The sequence below is a fragment of the Corvus brachyrhynchos genome, unplaced genomic scaffold (genome assembly GCF_000691975.1).
Source record: "Corvus brachyrhynchos isolate BGI_N302 unplaced genomic scaffold, ASM69197v1 scaffold293, whole genome shotgun sequence".
In the NCBI taxonomy this organism is placed as follows: domain Eukaryota; kingdom Metazoa; phylum Chordata; class Aves; order Passeriformes; family Corvidae; genus Corvus; species Corvus brachyrhynchos.
The window spans coordinates 2,857,603-2,866,071 of record NW_008237410.1 but is presented as its reverse complement, the minus strand read 5'-3'; the positions used below and the strand labels follow the sequence as shown (position 1 = coordinate 2,866,071).

The following is an 8,469-nucleotide window of genomic DNA, read 5'->3' as shown; positions in this document are numbered from 1 at the left end:
TAGGATCTTTAATGAGACCCAAATGGTGATTCAGAATCTATATACACTCTTGAAATACGGACTTCATAAAAACCAAACACATGCAGGAAACCAACTCAAATGTTAAAAAAGATACTGCACGTTAAAAAGCACCTCCAAAAAGCACAAATAATTATAAAAGGTAATGAATTCTGTATAAAATTGTATACAATCACAGTTACATGCCAGAAAAGATTTCCAGAAACAATTTACTAAATGGCTATAAAAAGTACAAAGCTTTTCAAATATCTGAAGAAGAAAGTCTCCCAGAGTCCGTGAAGTCAGTAGAAGATGGAAACGTAAAGTGGAACTGCAAAAAAAAATTTGCACAGAAAATCATCACTGTGCTTGAGGCAACTTTTCTAACTAAACTACTGGAAGTGTGACTTGCAATTTTCCAGGAGTTCAGCCTTCTAAACTTACAGTCACTACGTTGGAAATTCAGAATCTCTGCCTTACAGGTAATAATGAGCTAATGTTTTTACAAATGGCCATTACCCTTCAAGGTGTTTGTTTCAAAATGCAACATCACAAGAAGATATGTGAATGCAGGAGATAATAGAGGTCTGTATTTTCCAATGGAAATGATAGGACTGAATTTAAGTTTGTTTTCATAGTTTTCAGCCACCTAGGTGCAAATAAGGAGGTTCATGTGTGTCCATAGGTATACACATTCCTCCTTGTAGCTCTTTCTATTTCATTCCCAAGAAGACTTAATGGAAACTGCAGCTGGATACAGCTAATCAAAGTCTTGACATTTTATTTGCACATGCTATATTATTTATTCAGTTAGTTATAGAACAGCACATCTACTTTTAATTCATATTTTTCTAAGCATCTAGTAAGAGATATCAGCAGTTCAAAAATGTATTACATTTGTTCCAATAGGATTCAAGGGTCAGTAAAAATAAAAATAGTAAGATCACTCCTTGAAAAAGACAGTTAATTACAGTTCTATGAAGAAGAACAAGACTGCAGAATAAGTACCTGCTATATTAGCACTCTAATTTCATATGTATCATGTAGGGTCCTTATGCATCTGGACAAGAGTATTTCAGACTAAATTGTCTGGCATTAATTGGCAAAGATCCTGCTTTAAAACCAGCTCCCTCCCTAGAGTTATTTCTAACCCTTGGTTACCTGTTTTCCCTACCTTCATTTTATTTCCTTCTATAGGTTTACAATATGTGATAAAAGCTCTTTCATCTGGTGTTGTTTAGCATCGTTATCTGACCTTGACTTTGATGATTTAGAACAGACAGACATGATCCTCAGAATACAGGCAAGAGGCAGAAATTTATTTTAAAAATCAGCAAGACTACGTTTTTGTTCTCAGGAAGGACTCTGGCTGCTCACATGTCACTGTCAGAAGTAAAATGAGGAGTCACATGGAGAGATTATTGTCCCTGATCTTTTTCCCAAATACTGCTGTGACACCAAAACCTAAAGACTGCAGGCCCTAGGACCTTTCTGAGCCATCCCAGGTCAACCATTGCTCTCCCAAGCTGTTTCTGGGCAGATTTGGGAGATCCCATGTGTAAGAACATCTCTTAGCAGTGTGGTTGCAGTCAGAGATGGACTGTGTGGAGAATGTGGAGGCCATGCCAACTATGGAGCTAGCCTGAGGACATGGATAGCTCATCAAATCTGCATGGTAAGTGGCACAAAATACTAATAAATGCATGCAAACATTACATATACCTTCAAATTATGAAATCAGGCTTAAAGATAATCCCCCCTTCCCAAATAATGCACCTTTATTTTTCTCTTAGGTCCCGATTTCAAAGTTACAGATTTTACTTCCTGCAGAATTTTTCTCTAGTCACAGAAAACAGAAACTTGTTTATGCAATTCATAAATGCAAGCTGAGACTCTCACATAATTACAGGTCTCCAAACAATATGCACACAGGAGCTGCAGGGCTACACTGGATAATCAGTTTTAAGACAGAACAGCCTTTGAAACAAGCAGAGAATCTCATTACCCAGCTGCATAAATCCATGGTTCAGTCACATCTTGAACTGTCGTGGGCAGTTATCATCCCCCAATCTCAGAAAATGCAGAATATAACTGGGAAAGATCACGAGCAGTGTGACAGGCATATTCAAAACTGTACTATTCAAAATATTATATTAAAAATATTCAAAAGCTGGAACTATTTTTGAAAATATGGGACCTTTAATAAGTAGGCATTAGCTGGGAGTGAGGAGTAGGGAAAAGTGCCACATTAAAAAAAATGCACAGAGAGGTACCTTGGGAATGGCTGCTCACAGTCTCTGGCAAAGCAAGAACTACAAGTTAACAGCAGTAGCAGATGGCAGACTCAGAGAAAATGAAAGAAATTGATTTTTCACATTGTGCAGGTAAATACAGTTTTTTTCAAATGCAAAGCATCTACACGAGTTCAAAAGATGACTAAAAAAAAAAATCAAAAGAAAAAAATGAGGGTTATTAATTACAAAGACACCATCTCAGACTCAAGGAGTCTCTGGGGCCAGAAAAATATTCTAAGGAAACATCATTATATTTTTGACCTTTTCTTTTTTACTTCTTCCAAGCATCTGCTTTTGTCTGCTTGGTGACAGGATATTAGGGAAAATGGATACATCCATCCCATGCTGTGAATACAAAACCTTTAGTTTGTGTTTTAGAACTGCCAAGAATCATGAAAATTAGAAATAATCAAAAATGCCCCTCAAGATTTTTTCCTCTGCATAACAACTCCAGAAGGTAAGATGTAGATTCTGGTTTAGTTTCCTCCCATTATTTCTATGAAAATCACAAAGTTCCCTCCTGGGCCCTGAGCCTTTTTCTTCCCAGAAAGCTCTGAACTTTGCTAGGGGACCCTTAAGTGACAGGGCAAGCTCAAGTGTAAAGGACATGCAAGATGTAAAGCAGCTTTACAGTATTTCATCAGCAAGCCTTTGCATCTATGCTAGTGAATTTCTTCTGAGAGTGTCGGAGACTTCCTTGTTTACAAGGGCACTGCTAATTCCAGTACAAAGCTTACAAGAGCTCACTTTAAGCCATGCCACAGGTCCCAAACTAACTCATGAAACACGAGCACATCTCCCCTCCTCCTGCCTCGGCATAGGAATCCCAACCTCTGCCTTGGACCTGATGATTTTGTGAACTGAACAGCTCCTGCCACGATGCTAGGAGGCAAACTACCCTGTTATAGTCTGGTCCAAGCACACAGTTTTGGTTTTGGTTTTGGTTTTGTGAGGCAAATGGGACAAGAGCATTTGTATGAGGGAGAAAGAAGGCTGTGAAGGACAGACCTGATATTTTGTGGGCCAGCCTGGATAAAGGAAAAAACAAGGTCTGCCTCTGGACAAGTGGGCCGGGGGATCAACCTCAGAGGTGAAGCTTGTGTTTGGGGAAATTAGCAGTTATTCTGAATGAAGAGCAAGGCTAAGACACACATTTACACTGAGAGGTGCAAAATTAGGAAGTAGCATAAAATTTCTCATTTCTCTCTTTAATCAAAAGACTGCTTCATGACATTAAGGAGGCAATCAACCTACAAATGGTGTCTCGGAAGGAATAACTGCATGTTGTTCGTGATAACAAGTGCATCTTCTATGAAAGATTGAAAGAGCAATCAATTGGCACACAAATATCTCTGCTGTTATTTGTAAAGGGAATTTACAGAATTAAGGCAATGTCTAGTATATCTGACATAAAAATTGGCAGTTATCTCAAAATATGTAACCTCTGGCTGGCAAGTAAGTACATAACATAGTGCTTAGCAGGGATCTCTATTCCAATACTTCCTCCATCACTTTGCAGTGCACAATTTGGCTTTCAGTATTGGGATACGTATTGCTTCATTTAAAATTAAGTCTCCTGATTGTCTCAGTGGGTATCTCAGACAATATTTGAAGCAATTATGTCACTTGAAAAGCAGCATAGGAAAACAATGTTGTGCCACTTTATTTCTCTTCACAGCTGTCCAAACAATGTTAAATGAATCAGAAGTGCCTTGCACTCAGAGCAACAATAAAAATTCAAAATCTCTCCAGCACAGCAAGAGCCATTGAACAATTATCAGGAGTCTTTCTGGCTAAATAAATATATTTTGCACTTCTGAAGCAATCCAACAGGAATGCACACCACCAAGAATAAAAAAACCCCAACCTTTAAAAGTGTTAACATGTCATATAATACAGATTATTCTATAATTATTTCAATATCTATTTTACAGTAGAGGTGTGTTTCTAAAATTTAGGACTTCCAATGCCATCCTATTTGGCCTGCATGGAAAATCACTCATATCTTCTTTAGGTTTTTTACTTGACATTTATCATTTTTGTTGCTTCGGTGTCCTCTGTCATTCTCCAGGTATGTGCTTGCTTAAAGTAGAGTCTGGAAATCATACCTAGGTCAAATTAAACACAAAGATAAGGAGATATTAAAACCTGACCTGACTCCACACATGTTTAAGTTCAGTATAAGGAAGTATGTAAGTATTTGAGATGTGAATACTGGCAATAGTAATTGCTAGTGACACAAAAAGACCTGTGGAACAGATTTCTTGGGGAAATTTTTTTTTTCCCTTCTTTATCCTTTCATATTCCTGTAATACTGCTTCTGAGATTGGGGGAACCACAATCAGCACAGTCTGAAAAAGTGAGATGAAGGTAAAGAGAGATATACCTAAAATGAAAATGGTGATATGAATAATCAGTGATGTCACATTGGACTCATACCAAATCAGAGAGGTGCCACCATCAAAGGTATGACTGGAGCCTCAGCTCAGCATACTGCTAAAGCTAAATTTAACAAAATTAGTGATTGTCAGAACGAAGTGTCAGTGGATCATGGTTTATCTATGAAAAAGATAACCAAATGAAATTAAATTCAACCAAATTCAAAGGTATTTACTTGGTGCCTCATTCAGAGCATCTAAGTAGCAGTTTTACTGTAAGATAATATTCTATGATCAAGGTGTGGTTATGAATATGTTCACATTTTTTCCATCAAGGTTTTTATTTTTTTTTCTGTAATTCTTGTTAATCAAGTAGAAATAAATTACCTATCTAATTTATTTCCTACTGTGTCTATTGCTTTCTTTTTCCTGGCATCTGTATAAGGACATAAGTACTCTAGAAAATTGCTCCTGTTGGAGGCTGGACTTCAGATGTACAAATTGAAGCTTTCAGGGCCAGTCTAATATGCAAAATGTGGTCTGATGGAAAATACAGGTAGAGGTACTATGTGGTGACTGGCACTGCTTAGCATTCATTTGGATTCCAAGCTGCAATGTAGAAATGGTGCAAAATTTGGATACACAACATTTATCAACACAATGAATAAAACGTAAGCATCTTCTCTTTTTTCTGTACAGTATGAAGGAAGAAAAAGTCCAAATCTTATTACAGAAGTAAAATCAAAGGCAATTGTCTCACAAATGGGTTGTTACTCACGAAGTATTTTCAGGAGTCGTCTGAGAGATGGGAGCAAAAGTTCTAATTTTGTTTCCCTATTGCAATGGGCAGGCCACTTCTGTGCTCCCTTTTCCCTGTTTATAAAATAAGGACAGAGCAATAATGAGTTCTTAGGTTTTATGATTCCCTTAATGTTTGCATAGCACTTTATCAGGAGTAACATAAAAATAATAACTATGGGATGTATCACAGAAAACACAAATATCTCTATTTTCAGAGTGTTGCCTTGTATTAGTTCTATATTTTCTTGTAAGATAACATGACCTTTAGGTAATAAGAAATAAATTACTAGGTAGCATACTAAGTCAAAATTTGGCATGAAATATTCTAAAAAAATCATTTCCATCCCAGGGGAAACAAAGGTATTTAAAAGATGCTTTTACAATAAAAATAAACTATTAAAAAGTTGGCAGAAATTCTCTGGGCATAATTGCAGCTGTGTTTGTTTCAAAATGCCTATTAAATCTGATTCACCAGGACTGTACTACTAGAGTGTCTCTGCCTATGGGAAAAGCCTAGGAAATAATTTAAACTACTTTAAATTGAAAATTTAGAGCTGTTGTAATTAATTGTGCATCATTAGAAACAGCTCAATTAAAAAAAACACGCAACAAAACAAAACAAGATTGTTTATAACATAACAGATAATTAGCAAACTGCTGCAGAATCCAAAGATTCTCCAGAATACATGTAGTACAAGAGAAAGAAAGAGAAAAAGGCATATCGCAGGCATAATCATGTTTGTATAGCAAACCTCAAATTTTCCATCGTATCTTTCAGTACTGAATCTTCCCTGCGGTTTAGTGGAGCCCATCCCCACCGGCTTTTACAACCCACAGTTAAACCTTTGTGAGTGTTACCTACACTTGGGCTGAAGAAAATTTGGAGAGATAAAACACCCTGGCTGCCCTCTGAGGAGGAGTTATGAGGATTCAGTTTGGGAGGCAGAATGATGAGGATGTACAAACTATAGATATAGCTGTGTTTAAGCCTCTTTTTTGTGATCAAGTAGTTTTTAAGATTAAATATGGGGTTTTCTGTGTGTCTTAGGATTGATAAGAAGTCTTAGCAAGTGCCACATCATGGTCATGCACTTGTGAGCCTGCACGGGGACCCTTAGAGAGAGTTTGATGTCTGTCCCAGGCCCACAAGGATGGCCATGTGTAAACTGGAATGGAACATCCTGTGCAGTGCTAAAAGGTCTTCTGCAAAGTAATGGCTAATTTTTTTTCTGTTTTCCAATCCATTACAACTGTATGCTCCTATCTTCTTGGTATTATCTTGATAATAAATAACTTACTTATACTGGTGTTTTGTATGATCTTCTCCTAAAGCACATACACACATCTAGGACAAAATCTGTTGAGATTCCCATCAGCTAAAAAAATATTAGAGGCGCCTCATGTATCCTCCACCACTGGATGTTACAAAATTAAAAGGGGAAAATATCAAAGTATATGTTTGGAATTCTAGTAGAAAAATGTTACCCTTTAAAGCTTGAGTGGTCAGCACTGATAACACAGAGAAACTACTTAAGATCAGATTTGGCAAAAAAGGATTTCTGTCATACTGTCCACACACCTTGAAATCACACAAGTTCATAGAGCCTGATGAAGCTGGACCTTTATATTTAGTAGAAATCTAATGACATATGGGCTTTTTGGTCAGTTTTAGTTGTGTAGTCACTCAGCATAATCACATTATACTTGGGTATTTTGAAAATGTGGGAATCATTCTGCCAGAGCAAACGAATGACTTACATTCTGCATTGCATTGTCAGAAGTGACTTGCAGGAGTTATGCAGGGAAACTGATAGGACAGATGATCCTTCTCCTTTCTCTGGGTTTGTAATTTTCTCCTGTTAGGCAAAAAGCAGCTCCAGCATTGGTTGGGAAAAGCCTCTGTGCTGGAACAACAGAGCTTATGGTTATTTTGTTCATAACATAGTTTCTGCAATTTAAAAGAGAGCAATAGACCAAAGAGGAAAGTACAGTCAAACCGTGGCCAGCTGAAGTGAATAGACTCTGTCTGAATGGTAATTTAGAGACACCTTAGCACTGACTTTAGATGTGCTTCAAAAAGTGTTGTTCATAAGGAGGAGATGCAATTAAATTAAATTCCTCTCCAACAATATTTTACAGCTACCTATTGTAAGTTTGTGAAAAGTGTCAGTGGAGATACTAACACATCTCCTGCCAATTTGAACTTCTCTTAAAAATTAAAATTTCTGTACATTTACACAGTATTATTCTGCTTCTGTATAGCAGCACTTTCTTTTCTATTCTAGAGGAGCTGTGTTCTATTATTCATGGCTAATTTTAATTACTGTATCTGTAATTTCAGCCACATCCTAATTTACCACATTGATTATCCATTAAGATCCTGTGAACTGTAAACTGTTATTTCCCTCTCTCCCTCAGCAATCATCTCAGTTATTCACTCAGTCTTCCCACTGCAGACTTTTCTATTCAGAGATGAAGTCGGTTGATTATTTATTTTTGTAGTAATAGTGTCCAAAACAGTTAATGTTCAGTTGACTGCACATTTTCCTCACCAGAACAGTGACGGTTTCAAACTGCACTATGCAAGAGCGAAAGTCTGTAGAGTGAGAGAGAAACTCAGTCTCTATGCTCATTCTCCTGCTTGCAAAAATATACTGGTTTTGATTGCATGGAAAGCCATACTCAGAGTCATGTTCCTTTCACAGCCATTTAAAGTCTGGGAAGAGTGGTCTGTGCATGGATGTGTCAGTCCTCAGCAACCACAGTCACTGCTAAGGAAATTGTAGAAAAGCTGTCAAGTTTGGGGATTAAAACTGCTTGTTATTGATGGCTGGGGAGGAAGACCATGCCTGTGAGACACATGAGCTGCTGCGGGTTTATTCTGCATTCCTACCTGCCCAAAGCTTGTTGCTCGCCTCTCCTGCTCTCCAGCCATGGCTCTCCACTGCAGCTCCAGCCTGGCCCTCTTGAAGGAAGAAGATAACCCCAAGCAGAAGGGA

General features: G+C 37.6%; 1 long non-coding RNA gene across 1 annotated transcript; it reads right to left on the bottom strand.

The window, feature by feature from the left end:
• Positions 1 to 1,747: 1,747 nt before the first annotated feature.
• On the bottom strand, positions 1,748 to 7,371 carry LOC108445913. The gene is made up of 3 exons (XR_001860944.1): positions 7,229 to 7,371; positions 5,448 to 5,542; positions 1,748 to 4,399 (listed from the first exon to the last, which is right to left on the bottom strand). It is a non-coding gene; the product is annotated as an uncharacterized LOC108445913 (long non-coding RNA).
• Positions 7,372 to 8,469: the final 1,098 nt, after the last annotated feature.